The following is a 15,982-nucleotide window of genomic DNA, read 5'->3' as shown; positions in this document are numbered from 1 at the left end:
AGCATTAGTGGAATTTGTATCCAGATCTCCAAATGGTGGTGCTGATGCTTATTGATTCTCACTCTGTTTTCCAATCACCAATTCACACTGATATATTATTCCCAATAACCTGTACTGTAATTTTGTTTTATAATCTCCTCAAAGGCACCTAATCAAATGCCAAAATGCAATATAGTACATGCATTGGTTTGCACTTAGGTACTCCACTGGTTGAAATCTCCAAAAATTCCTTCTGATTTATCCTGTCATAAATCTACCTTCTCTCTGCCCACTTTATTATTTTATTATTTCCCTTTGTCCTACTTCTTTACTTCCACACTACATAGTTGAGGTACACTTGCTACAGTGCAGCTGGTGGGAACTGTGAAAGACACTTGCCACTTAATCCTTAGTTACACAACTTAAAGTTGAAAGATCAAAATTTTATGAATCAGTCTAAAGGGAGGATGACACAACCGGGGCTGATGAGGGAAGTCAAAGACAGCATAACTGTAAAAGGGAAGGCATCTAATATAGCAAAATATAGCAGGAAGCTAGAGGATTTGGAAACTTTAAAAAAACAGCAGTTGGCAACTAAAAAAAAGAAATAAGGAGAGTAAAGATGAAATAGGAAGGTAAGCGAGCCAATAATATAAAAGAGGATACCAGGTTTTTTTCAGACATGTAAACAGTAGAAGAGAGGCAAGAGTTGATATCAGAAAGCTGGAAAATAATGCTGGAGAGGTAGTAATGGGAAGGAAATGGATAAACTGAATAAGTACTTTATGTCAGCCTTCACTGTGGAAAACACTACCAGAATGGCAGAAATTCGAGCATATCAGAGGGCAAAAGTGAGTGTAGTTGATATTACTGAGAACAAGAAATGAGAAGAGGTCCCAGTCAGTTTTGCAAAGTGTGAGAAGTAGGGGGAATCTCAGCTGGGTTTCAGGGGATCGCGGGAATCGGGAGGGACTGGTAAGTTTCAGAATTAGGTTTCTTATTACACAATACAGAAAATAGAACACCACAGCCCAGTCCGGGCTCTTTGGCACACAATATTGTCTCAGCCTTTTGACCTCCTCACAATCCCACAGAGCCCTCTATTTTTCATTCATCCATGCGCCTATCTAGGAGTTGCTTAAATGTCCCCAGTGAAGCTATTCCTGAATTGTTGAGCATAGGTCTTCAGGCTCCAGTACCTCCTCCTTGATGGAAGTAATGAGAAGAGAGCATATGCTGGAAGGAGAGGGTCCTTAAGGTTGGATGCTGTCTTCTATTGAGGCTGTGGTCTCTGGTCCTATACTCCCCCACTACAGGAAACATCCTCTCCACATCCACTCCATCTTTAACTTTCAATATTTGGAAGGTTCAATGAGAACCCCCTTTTATATATCATTCAACATTAAGATATACCAATCGGTGCACATTGAATATCACCTGCAACTACTTCAGGAAAAAGATTTATTTGGCAACAGTGCATTCAATCCAACATGCTGGATAAAGTGCAAAGACTTGAACAATTTAAGAAACCAGAAGCCAACTGCTTTGCACATTTCATGCAAGACAAAGTGCACCAACTGCTCAGCACCAGTGTTTTTTGGTGCAGGGTCAAAACATAGCAGGCTTCTCTGTTTAAGAGCATCCTAAGCAATGTGTAGATTAATACTTTTACTTGCTGGAGTTTAGACAAAGGTTACAGGGAGAAGGCAGCGGAATGGGGTTGAGAGCAATAATAAATCAGCCATGATGGAATGGTGGCAAGGCTTGACGGGCTAAATGGCCTAATTCTGTTCCTATGTCTTATAGTCTTATGTATGTTAACATGAATAGCTTGACATAGGTTCATTTGGTTAATAAAAAACTTTAGTTTTTCTATTAGCAATGGATGTGATAGATAGCCGGCCAGTGGTGTAGTGCCAACTGCATCGGACCTCAAGGCCACTGGTCCCAAGTTGGAATCCTGCTGGTTCCTTGCACACTTTTGATCTGTGCAGGGCTGAGAATTGAGCTAGGAACTTGGCCTTGTGAAAAAACAGACAAATGTTAAAGAAACGGCGAGGTTGCTGGCCCAATGTGCCATAAGGCATGGAGAAGAATGGCAATGGATATGATAGATCTGGAATTCTCTTATCAAAGTGTAATATGTAGGAAGCTAGGAATGTGATATTTTGTAAATTGAGCTGAGAAAAAAATCTCAAATGGAAAAATTGGCAGAGAACAACTGTTTTTTCTAATACATACATGTTTAGGGATTTCTATTCAATTTGTAATTAACATGAAAGATTTTCATAAATCTAACTGGAGAAGCCTTTAATACATGCTTGCATTAACTGAAAGGTTTGTCTTTCTCAGCCAAACAAGATACATACAAACCAAATAAAGCCATTGAACAAATAAAAAAACATTTGGGCACCATGATATTTCTTAATCTTCGTAAGTTATTAAATAATTTAATGATTTTAATGTTAATGATTTTAACTCCATGTATTTGGTTCTCACCTGTATTCTTAGTTCAGGTAACAGTACAGTTACAACCAATCAGAAAGTATTTGGTTCCATACTCACTATTGCACAGGAGGAGGCCACTTGGCCCCTCAGGTACTGCTCAGCTCCTGTCAAACATCCCATCTGTCCCATTCTTTATCAACACTCTTGCTTATTTTCTCTTGAATGCCCATTGTCCCCTTTGACCATTTTTGCCACTAACAGAAGCTGATGGGAAATCAGTGTAGCCAATTAACCTTTCGGATGTGGGGGGAAACAAGAGCTTCAGTAGAAAGTCACATGATCACAGGGGGAATACACAAATGCCATGCAGTCTGAACCCCAGTTCAGAAAGCAAATTCAGGTTTATGGAACTACAAGGTACTAAAAGCTGCACCACAATACCACCAGTCGCACTTTAGTTGAAACTTTAAATGTGATCTGAACTCACACTGCTGAGTAAGTGCCACGCTATTGGAAATCCCATCTCTTCAAGTTTCTGCTTATTTCTGTTGTTCAGATGCATCAACTGGTGCATGTTAAAGAACTCATTGCAAAATCTGAGGAACTTGAAATTCTACTGATATTCAGAGTAACACTACTCCCTCAAATGATAATGTGATATAATTGCAAAATAATAAAGGACTTTTTAACATCTTTCTTCCAATTTTCAGAGCAGGAACAAATCTTCATCTATTTGCTTCTGTAGGTGTAGTGTCATGGCCCCACCAAAAAGCATTAATTCATAACCTTTGAACTGCCTTTGAAATGCTAGATGTACTTGGCAGCAGTTATGTAAAAACATCCAAGATCAATCTATTAATTGTAAAATATTGAAATTATTTAATGCAAATTCTACAAAAGGATAGATGCTACCCTAGTATCCTTCCTTACTTTGGCATTCTGAACTGCATTCCCTCTCCCAATATTTGGAGTGTTGATAAGAATGAAAAAGGAAGAGGAAGTGAGATAATATCAAGCTGTGGAAAGTTGACAATTGTGAATGAAAATAAGTTTGCATTAGCGATTAAAATGAAGGCATGGTACATGTTCCGATAGCAAGTTGTAAGGCAGAGAAAAGCTTGTTGCTAGTGAGTTGAGAGGAAGATTTCAGTAGATAGATTGAGCTAATATTGGGTTTAATAATTAAAAATTGTTGTTTCCAAAATCCATGGATTGACCAGAAGGTTTAGAGTAATTAAGAATAAACAATGGTTAGAACAAATGTTCACAAATCTAATTGGGACTTACAAAAGTCAGTGCAGGTTCACTTAAAATTTTTCAAAGTGGGGGTTTAAAAGAAGAATTAGAGCAGATATAGATATAGGAAAATTGGGTAAAATGACAAAAAGACTAGCAAAATGCCACAAACAGGATTATAAACATTGGATTCACATGAAAATGTAGCTGCATGGTAGCGTAGTGGTTTGTGCAATTGCTTTACAGTACCAGCGAACAGTATTCAGCCTTCAATCCCCATCATCGTTTGTAAGGAGTTTGTACATTCACACTGTGACTATGTGGGTTTCCTCTGTGTTTTTCATTTCCCCCCATACTCCAAAGATGTATACTTAGCTTAACATTAGAAAGTTGTGGGCAGGCTATGTTAGTGCCAGATACATGCTGACAATTGTGGGCCGCCCACAGTACAATCTTTACTGATCTGATTTCAACCAAAACAATGCCATTCACTGTCTGTTTTGACATTTACACATGTACAGATAAAATGAATTTTTGAAGATCTTGAATCTTCAAATCACTCACGGCTTAGGAAGGACTAAAAAGACACAGTAAGGTCTGGAGTAAGGGGTAAACATACTCAGATACTTTAAGTGTTGGAACAGCATCATAGAAACATAGAAAACCTACAGCACAATACAAGCCCTTCGACCTACAAAGCTGTGCTGAACATGTCCTTACCTGAGAAATAACCTAGGGTTACCCATAGCCCTCTATTTTTCTGAGGTCCATGTACTTGTCCAAGAATCCCTTAAAAGATCCTATCGTATCCGTCTCCACCACTGTCACCGGCAGCCCATTGCACGCACTCACCATTCTCTGTGTAAAAAACTTATCCCTGACATCTCCTGCTTCCAAGCACCTTAAAACTGTGCCCTCTTGTGCTAGCCACTTCAGCCCTGGCAAAAAGCCTCTGACTATCCATACGATCAATGACTGTCATCATATGTGCTATTTATGCTATGTACAGGTGTGCTGTGTGCTGTTGGTAATGTGTTTTGCACCTTGGCCCCAGAGGAACACTGTTTCATTTGGCTATATTCAAGTATGGTTGAATGGTATTTAAACTTGAACTTGAACTTGAACTTGAAGCTCATACCTCTTTTATAGAAATGCTCTGTTTCAGACCTTAATGGGTCACGGGATCTGTTATATCCTTGCATCAGCCCAGGTATTCCTTGCCATTGCTAAAGAAGAATTGATGTAACCGCCAGACATAAAAGGAAGTGGTAATGTCATGGTGTTTGGTATAAGAAGTTGATCTATCAGATGTTAGACAGTGGAGTACAGGAAGACAAATATAACTACTCCAAATCTGGTGTTAAAGTACTGTAGACAGGAGTAAGTTCAGAGACAGGACATTGTACAAACTATCTTCAGTGAGCTTACACATCAGGAGCAGAGACTGGCCAAGTGACCATGAAGGAGGAGCTTCTAGCCAGCTGTATAAATGGCCGTGAAATCTTTGTTATTCAGAGATGGGCATAAACACCAGGTAACATATGACCAGTGAGATTACCCTAGGAGTTAGAGTATCATAGACTTGCAGTTATAAAAACCAGGATTAATATGATTAAAAGATTCTTGAAATAAGTAATATCAACTAAATAAGAGATAATTATATATCATAAATATATATTTGATAAATAAATATCAAATAAATAAGAAATAAGATTAGCTTGTCTACTTGCGATGCCATTTTCTGCAAACATTATACTGTATTCCTAGGTCCTTCTGTTTCATTACATTCCTCAGTGGCTTACCATTCGTAGTAGAAGTCCTCTGCTGGTTTGGCTTTTCAAAGTGCATCGCCTCAAAATTATCTGTATTAAAATCCATTTGTCACTCCTCAGCCCCTTTCCTTAACTGCATCAGTAGGAAGTGCCTAGCACAACCAATGGTTTGTCAGAGCAGTATTTGTCTTATCTGTCTCAGTTTACTGATGACTTTTTCTCTTTTGTTTGTGTCATCTAATGTACCATTTTTGTCAATATTAGGAAAATGCTTTTCTTCTTTCACCTTGGGATGAAGGTGATAGTGATGGGGAATGAGAAACATTTGAAATTCATGTGCAGTTCGGGCATTGTCTGCTGATGGGATACTGAAGTACAAGATGATAGGTGTTCCCTTTCTCATCATCCCCATCATGATATCTTTTCATGTAGATTCCTCCTCTACCTCACCTCTTACAATTTGAGATTAACTTTAAGGAGATTTGGCATGTCACCAAAGACTCTTGCAAATTTCTACTGATGTGGCATTCTAGCTGGTTGCATCATCATCTGGTACGGAGGGGCAACTGTCGCAGGATTGGAAGAAACTGCAGACAGTTGTAAACTCACCCAGCTCCATCATAGGCACCAGCCTTCCCACCATCGAAGAAAACTTCAAAAGGCAATGCCTCAAAGAGGCGGCATTGATCATTAAAAATGCCCACAATCCAGGACGTGCCTCTTCTTATTACTACCATCAGGGAGGAGGTACAGGTGCCCGAAGACACACAAACAACATCTTGGGAACAGCTTCTTCCCCTCTGCCATCAGATTTCTGAACAGTCAATGTACCCATGAACACTATCTCACTATATTTGCTCTCTTTTTGCACTACTTACTGCATTTACATTAAATATATTACTGCCGCTGCATAACAACAAATTTCACAATGTATTTCAGCAATAATAAACCTGATTCTGATTTCAAGATACATTTCATGTCAGAGAAACATATACAATATACATCCAAAAAATTCTTTTTCTTTGCAAACATTCTTAATTATCCAACATCACCTGCATGAACTGTGATCATCATGATATAGGTAGTATCAGGATTCACAGCAGCTTTCTCATGAAATATTGTCATACAAGATAAAATTACGGCAGTTGACAAAGTATAGTCAACATGAGTGTTTAAGAATAGTCTGAAAGTGTAAAGAGAGATCGGCTTGGAGTGAAGTGTACAAAAAGAATTCCAGAAAAGAAAGGGCTTTGATAGTTGAACCAAAAAGCAAGCTAATATCTCCATGGGTAAGTATAGAATAACTAACTAAAGGTTAGCAGGTAGATGCAGCAAGAAGTCAGGATGCCAAGTTGCAAAGTACTGGGAGACTATCAAATAAGGGGATTAGTTACCAGTTAAGGAAGCAGTCATTTAAAACTGAGTGTCTATGAATTCTCTGGATGCATTTAAAAAGAAGGATGTAATTTTGAGAGTATTCAGGACCAAGGGCAGATGATAGGAAAGTTGAGGTCAGGAATATATCAACATGTTCATATTGAATGGCAGGGCAGGGTCGAGGGGTTGAGTGGCCGACTTCCACTCCAGTCTTCCTGCACTCTTGTGTTCTTGGGGAAAATATAGTCTCCATTGTTGAGGTACCAAAAATCAAGCTTAAACATGTCCAAAATTAGAGGAGCGGCGATAACTCAGAGAATTCAGAGCCCAAGGAGATTATAGAAAAATAACATGGAAAGCTTTAAATTGAGTTGTCGATTTGAAATATGGATGAAAAAGGATGATGGGTCACTTAATACAAGTTAGGATATGGGCAGCAGGGATTTGCATGACCTTATATTCACAGAGGATGAAATAAAAGAATAGGAGCAGGATTGGATTGGAACAGATACTCAAAAGTAATAAAGCCTAAAGAGGCAAGGTCAAAATGGGTGTAAAGTGATTGTCTCACGAATAACATAATTAGGTGATCTGAAGCTTAGCTCAGGATCCAGTAGTCCAGTTCATTTTCCAACATTATCAAGTAGAGAAACAGTATTGATTGCAAGTAGCATTTTTAACTGTGACCAGCATCCGGAGCCTTTAGATTTTTCAAAATTTAGCTGAAGGAAATTTATGCATCCAGAATTGGCTGTTAAAGAAGCTATCTGAAAATATCAAAAGAGGATGTGGTATGGTTGTGCTGGGCTTCATCTGTGTACATATAGAACTTGTCAAACATATTTTCAGATGTTGTTGTGAGACGCAGGATACACAAGATAAATCCTGAAAGAATTCCTGAGGTGATAGTGCAGACACCAAAATAAGAAGCTAATGCTGCTGATTCTCTGCACGTAATGAATACATAAGAAGGTAATCAGGCAAATACAGTTATAGTCAACAGAAATACAGTGGAGAGATGTTAGTGGAGGACATTGTGATTGGCTGCTTAGGGTAGAAAACAAAGTTGGGGGAGAAATTACACAATCAATGTAGGTGTAACTACTGGTTTAAATGAGAGCCATTTCATGATGGGATGGAGAAATCTCAATTATGGGATCCAAACAAGGAGTTTCTTGTAAGGTTACCATGAATTTGGGAGGTTACAACACTTTGGGGAAGGAAGGAATGTTGTGGATGGGACAAGAGCTAATAAGGATAGGACAGGAACGAGATAGCTTTTTTTCAGGTGTCCTGGCAGCAGATTTGAAGGAGGAGGGGCCACATCTGAAAGCACAGGACCATGAACTGTATCAACAGACTTGCAGACAGGAAGAGAGGTTTGGTGAAGTAGCAACTTGGAAGGTATAGGACTGAGGGAGCAGGAAGTGGTCTCATCAAAAATCTAAATCTGTAGAAGTTATGAAGGAAAATAAAAGACACTGGAAAAGAATTCCAATTTAATGCTAAAACTGGAGGGAACATAATGAGGTCGGCTCAGTGTGTCAAGGAGGAGTGAAGAAGCAGAGGCAGCTGGCTATATATATATATAAATGTGTACTATATATAAAATATAATTACAATACTGAGGTTGTGTTTCATCACTGAAGAAAATTCAAGCATGATTTTCAGTCACTGGAATGCCACAACCACAGAATTCCTTGCTCAACTAAAATGTCTTACTCATTTTTTAACCAGTGCTATGCTATGTCCATTAAAATGGTGCTTAGCTGATTAACACCGTATGTGACAGACCAGAAAACTAAGATTTTATGCCAATTCATAACTGTAGAAGTACTAGCTCAGTTTTCATCTTAGCAGGAGCCAATATAATTTTCCAGTGCTTTGAAGCATATTTTGAGAAACATTTATTATTATTCCTGCTGAGTTGAACTGAAATAATAATTGGGTGAGAAATGAAAAGATTTTGACACACAGACATCTATTTTAAACTAAAATTCATCTGTGTTTTATTTATCTACTTGGCTGTAGTTATTCTTGCAAATTTTATTTCTTAAACCTACAACCTTGCTTCTTAACAGTAACATAAGTAAATGATCTGAAAACTACTTTAATAACCTATGTCCATCACTTTATTACTAAGACTGGATATCTGTTATCCCAGAATTTTTAAGAACATGAAAAACAAGACATACAGCCACTTGGGCTTTCTCTACCATTCAGTAAGATCAAAGATGAGCTGACCTTGGCTTCAACTGAACTTTGTATGTTCATGGTCTTCTGCTGCTGTAGACCAACTTTGTCAAGGTTTGATGTGTTGTGCATTCAGAGCTGCACTTGTACACACCACTGTTGTATCACATAGTTATGTAATTTACTGTCACCTTCCTGTCAACTTGATCCAGTCTGGTCTTTCTCCTGTGTGAAAATCCCAAGAGATCCCAGGAAAATAAGACCAATCAAGTGTGACAGTGGAAAAGTGTGTATGGAACCGGAGGAGATAGCAGAGGTACTTAATGAGTACTTAGCTTTAGTATTCACTATGGAAAAGAATATTGGTGATTGTAGGAATGACTTACAGCAGACTGAAAAGCTTGAGTATGTAGATATTAAGAAAGAGGATGTGCAGGAGCTTTTGGAAAGCATCATGTTGGATAAGTCACTGGGACTAGGGGAGATATACCCCAGGCCACTGTGGGAGGGGGGTGGGCAAGGGAGGAGATTTCTGAGCTTCTGGCGATGATCTTTGCATCATCAATGGGGATGGGAGAGGTTCCAGAGGATTGGAAGGCTGAGGTTGTTGTTCCATTGTTCAAGAAAGGGAGTAGAGATAGCCCAGGAAATAATGGACCCTTGAGTCTTACTTCAGTGGTTGGTAAGTTGATGGAGAAGATCCTGACAGGCAGGATTTATGAACATTTGAAGAGGCATAATATGATTAGGAATAGTCAGCATAGTTCTGTCAAAGGCAGGTCATGCCTTACGAGCCTGATTGAATTTTTTGAGGATGTGGCTAAACACACTGATGAAGGTAGAGCCGTAGATGTAGTGTATATGGATTTTAGCAAAGCATTTGATAAGGTACCCCATGCAAGGCTTATTGAGAAAGTAAGGAGGCATGGGATCCATTGGAACATTGCTTTGTGGATCCAGAACTGGCTTTCCCACAGAAGGCAAAGAGTGGTTGTAGACGGGTCATATTCTGCATGGAGGCTGGTGACCAGTGGTGTGCCTCAGGGATCTGTTCTGGGACCCCTGCTCTTCGTGATTTTTATAAATGACCTGGATGAAGAAGTGGAGGGATGGGTTAGTAAATTTTCTGATGACACAACGGTTAGGGGTGCTGTGGATAGTGTGGATGGCTATCAGAGGTTACAGCAGGACATTGATAGGATGCAAAACTGGGCTGAGAAGTGGCAGATGGGGTTCAACACAGATAACTGTGAGGTGTTTCATTGTGGTAGGTCAAATTATGATGGCAGAATATAGTATTAATGGTAAGACTCTTGGCAGTGTGGAGGATCAGAGGGATCTTAGGGTCTGTGTTCATAGGACACTCAAAGCTGCTGTGCAGGTTGACTCTGTGGTTAAAAAAGCATACAGTGCATTAGCCTTCATCAATCCATGGGATTGAGTTTCAGAACCGAGAAGTAATGTTGCAGCTATATAGGACCCTGGTCAGACTCCACTTGGAGTACTGTGCTCAGTTCTGGTCGCCTCACTATAGGAAGGATGTGGAAACCATAGAAATGGTGCGGAGGAGATTTACAAGGATTTTGACTGGATTGAGGAGCATGCCTTATGAGAATAGGTTGAGCGAACTCGGCCTTTTCTCCTTGGAGTGACGAAGGATGAGAGGTGACCTGATAGAGGTTCTATAAGATGATGAGAGGCATTGATCGTGTGGATAGTCAGAGGCCTTTTCCCAGGGCTGGAATGGCTAGCACGAGAGGGCACAGTTTTAAGGTGCTTGGAAGTAGGTACAGAGGAGATGTCAGGGGTAGGTTTTTTTAAAAATTTCAACAAGAGTGGTGAATGTATGGAATGGGTTGCCAGTGACGGTGGTGGTGCCGGATATGATAGGGTCTTTTAAGAGACTCCTGGACAGGTACATGGAGCTCAGAAAAACAGAGGGCTATTGGTAACCCTAGATAATTTCTGAGGTAAGGACATGTTTGGCACAGCTTTGTGGGCCGAAGGCTGTGTGCTGTAGGTTTTTTTATATTTCTATGTTTCGAGATCAGGAATTTTTGTAATATTCAAACCATCTCATCTTGGATGCCATTTCTTCACCGTTCTGATATTTGATCTGAACAACAAATAAACCTTTCTTCTGACTTTTTATGGCTGTTGGTAGTCCCACCTGAAGGTGTATTACCACCAACTGGACTGAAGTATTGTGAAGAGAGTTGGGCAAAAAACCTTACTACTTCTCTTTCAAATTAAAGTGAAATCACCCAAAAAGCCCTATAGATCGTCAATAATTAAAGATGATGCTGTGAATTAAATTAAAATCAATCCCATAACTTAAAGTTTTAAAATGAAAACTATCAACCCCAAAGATTGCAATAAAGCCTGCATTTGATTCCTCTCAGCCTTATGTTTTGCACTGTAAAAGTACACGTTCAACTGTTTCATCATAGTGGCAAAACTTACACAATGCAGAATGATGTTTCCAACAAGCATTAATCATAGTATGCCCAAATCTCAGTTGTGTCAAAATAATTTCTTCCCTTGTTTTACCTCCTTCTCCCAAAGACCTAACAGTTTGATGTATTCTATAAAGGTGTCTCTCCTTATGCCCAATATCCCATATCTTGCCATAACCCCCTAATTATTAACCCCACCAACCCATCAGCTTCTGATTTGCTCTGTGAAAGGTCTATATCCACTGTTGAACTTTTGACAGCATCCTTAGCTAAACAATCAACCCACTCATTTGCCTCAACACCTCTATGTGCAAGGGCCCATAAGAAGCGAACATATAAACCAATACTTTGTATACGAAGTAATGTTTGATGAGCTTCCATCAGTAAATCTGACCTACTGCTAGAATAGCCTGTTTTAAGGGTCATCAAAACTAGAAGGGAATCCGAACAAATTACCACTTAACATGGACAAATTTCTTCCACCCGCAGTAAACCTAAAATGATGGGAACCAATTCTGCTGATAAATGGTTAGTAAGTCATTCCTTTATCATTACTTGCAATTCAGGCATAAAAACAGCCACACCAACATTCCCAGTTAATCCATCCATAAAAATGATTAACATACAATAATTTTCCTTAATATATTCATGAACTAACAGAGTCTCAGACATAACAGAATCCTTAGACTTAATTAAATCATGTAATCTAAAATCAACTAAAGTCACTGGAAAAAAACAAGCTGGGGTTACTGAGCAAGCTACAGTAGGACATATTGCAAAATCCCACAAACCCATATTCCCAGCATGGTAAGCAGCCACCCAAAGTTATAAACACTCATCTTGTGATGTTCCCAACATTCCTATAACACACCTTTAAGAAAATAGTCATTTCTTTGCCCCCTCAAATTAATTCAATAAATTTCAACCTCCATAATTTTAAGGGTGAATTGTCCCATTTCAACCAGAAAAGCTGAAACAGGGGGTTGACCTTACTGCATGAGGACACAATCTTAAAGTTTGTGCTTGTTTAACATCCAAACATTTTAAAGTTGAAGATGAAACTGACCCATAAGCCACACAGCCAGAATCAAGAACAGATCTAATTAAATATAAATGGTCCACAAAGATTTTCATGTAGCATCCCAAGAATACTCACAGGAGCACCTGAGAATATTTAATGCTCCTTAACATTTAACAATTATTTTACTGTTATGGTATTTCCATGTTAGCTTGTTATCCATCCACATGCCTAGAAATCTTATCACCAACACTTCTTCAAGAGCTTGACCATATAATTTTAAACCAAATGCAGGTCTTTTAATCCTCTTTATAAAACACATAACTTGAGATTTAGCTACCGAAAGCTAAAATCCCCATCTATTTCCTCACCATTCAACCTTATTAATTGCTAATTGCAACAAAATACTGTAAAATTAAAATTTCTACCTCTGATCCATAAAGGTCCATCATCTGCATCTAACAATTTACCCACCCCAGTACCTAACTCAGAGAAAATATCGTTAATCATAATATTAATAAAGGGCTACAAACACTGCCTTATGGGGACCCATTCTCTACCTCATAGAAACCCAAATATACCATGCCTACCCTTAACTGTATAGTTCATCCAAATAAATTCAGAAAAAAATTATACAATCTCCCCCTCACTAATTTCTGTAGCTTAATCAAAAATCCCTCCTTCCATAACATATCATATACCTTTTCAATATCAAAAATTACCAAAATTTTTAGTTACCTCTGCTTTTGTGACATCTTCTTCTAATCAAAAAACTGAATCCAATGTCATTCTATCCTTCTAAAATCCACTCTGATAAAACACTATATCAGCTCTTTTCCAAAATAAAATTAAACCACTCTATTATCATTTGTTCCATAAATTTACATAAATGAGACATTAACAATATAGGCCTATAACTAGAAGGATCCAACAGGGGTTTCCTAGATTTTAGAATAAACACTACTACTGCCATTTTCCATGAGGAAGGAAGATGACCTATGCTCCAAATGTGATTCAAAAAATTTAATACTATCTCAAGAGAGTTGTCAGTCATATGTCCAATCATACAATAACATTTATCATCCTTTCCTGGTGATGTCTGGCCTACATTAATAATGGCCTTCATAAATTCATACAGAGAATACTCTACATCAGTAATACTATCATTTCTCCAACACACCAGAGTATTCTCTTAGAACCTCATACCTACACTATTTAACCTCTTCATTTAAATCATCTTTATTATGAATTGCAGCAAATGACCAAGTCAGTATCTCAACATCCTCTATTTCAGTAACATTCATATTACCTTCTTGACCAAGTCAGCATGCTTTTATGCTTTGAGGTGCTGCCACATGATTGGTAAATTAGATATTTGCATTAACAAGCAGGTATACAGGTGTAGTTAATAAGGTTGTCACTGAGTCTGTATTAAGTGACTCAGCCTTCACAGGTCACTGAAGTAGAAAATTTCAGACCTTTATGAAGCTGGCCTAGGATCTGTATGTAAGTATTATCACAAAGAAGGCACAACAGTACCTCTACAGTTTTTTAGAAATTTGCATATATTCAGCATGTCACTAAAATCTTTGACAATCATCTATGGATATACAGTGGAGAGTATTTTAATCAGTGACACTTGCTCAGGAATGGAAAAGGCTACAGAAAGTGGTGCATACAGTACAGTCCATCCCCACCACTGAGTACATTTACATGGAGTACAGCCACCAAAACAGCATCCATCATCAAAGACCCCTTTTCTTGATACTACCGTTGAGCAGGGGGTACAGAAGCCTTAGATTCAATACCACCAGCTTCAGGAATAGTTACAGACCCACTTTCAAGGACCCTTTTCAACTCAAGTTCTCAGTATTAGTTTTGTTTGTATAGATCATTTTCTTTTGCACATTGGTTGTTTGTCAATCTTCGTCTGTTTATTTAGCTTTCCATAAAATTCTATTGTATTTTTCCTGTAAATTCCTGCAAGAAAATGCATCACAGGGTAGTATATAGTGACATATACTGTACATACTTTGATAATAAATTTATTTTGAATTTTGAAATTAGATTGAACTTTGAAGCCCTGAACAAAGTGCTTTCTCCTTATCGCTATGATCCCAAGAGTTGGATTTTGTGTGGAAGAATAACATCCCAGCAGTATCTATCCTGTTAATCCCTCTCAGAATTCTATAGCATATGTTTTAATGATTACTCATCATCTGTCATTCTTATAAACTCTTATAGTTATATCTGTGTGATCTTATTGAAACATATAATGGAGCATAATAGGATAAATGTTCAGATGTTTCCAATAGTGAGTGAAATTTGAATGAAGAGATATACAGTAAATACCAGACAAGGGGATCATGGAGACTGGAAAGCTACAGGTAGTTAAAGAGGAGGTAGATACATTTCTAAAAGATCTCTGTAGAACCGGCACACATGAAGAGTTGACACCAGGGACTGATTTCATCATGGGGTAGACCTGAGGGCCCAAGTTGACCTCTGCTCTTATCTTTAGTGTGTTGTTTTGTGCTCAAGCTATTCAATACTTCCTGATAAGACAAACCTGTCACTCCAGGAATCAACCTAGTGAACCTTATTTGAATTGCCTCCCTGTATGCATATCAATCTGTATATAAAGAGACTAAGAATGGTGGACACAACAGACTGCAGATGAAAATGAGCCAGTTGAAGAACTCAGCGGGTTAGCAGCAACTTTGGAGGGAATGGGGAGTCACCTTTCAGGTGAAGATTCATCATCTGTACCAGACCTGGAACCCAATGAGCTCTTCCAGAAGATTGTTTCTTGCTCAAGACTGAAAGCTCTGAGCAGTTTGGCCTCACCAATACCCTGTATTCTGTACGTAAAATGTACTTTGGCTTTAAAGACATGTGGATTTTCTTTTGAAGTGGTGTTATAAGCATGATGTGAAGACCCCAAAGGATCTGAAGATTACTATTAAATGATACTATTAAGAATAGAGTCATAGAATGCTACAGCATCGATATAAATCCTTTGGTTCATCTTATCCGTGCTAACTTTCATGCACCCATTTACACTAAACCTATTTCATGTTCCCTGCTTTCCTATCAATTCCTGCAAGATGCAACATACTAAGTACAATTCACAGTGGCCAATTAACCCACTAACCAATTTAACCAGAGGCTAGAACCTGTGTTGCAGGAGAGGTAAGTCAGAAACTCTGCACATATGCCATTGCATTGCCCAGAGTTAATATTCTGGTTAAATTCTCAGAATAGTAACACAGTGGTCTGCATTAAGAATTTTAGTATGATATTTCAAATGCCACCAAGGTAATTGTGGAATTAAAATTCAGTGCGCAATCTGGAATTTTAAATAGTGATCATAATTCTTCAACACAGATAGTGGTGACTCTGTGGAAATCTAAATACTGCAATGCTGGGTAAGTTTAGCTATTGGATTCATTCAGAACAGTGATTGATTAATTTCTGGAAAGTTGGGAAATGAAGAAAATTGA

Source organism: Mobula birostris, chromosome 2, assembly GCF_030028105.1.
Source record: "Mobula birostris isolate sMobBir1 chromosome 2, sMobBir1.hap1, whole genome shotgun sequence".
In the NCBI taxonomy this organism is placed as follows: Eukaryota; Metazoa; Chordata; class Chondrichthyes; order Myliobatiformes; family Myliobatidae; genus Mobula; species Mobula birostris.
This window is presented reverse-complemented; position numbering follows the sequence as displayed.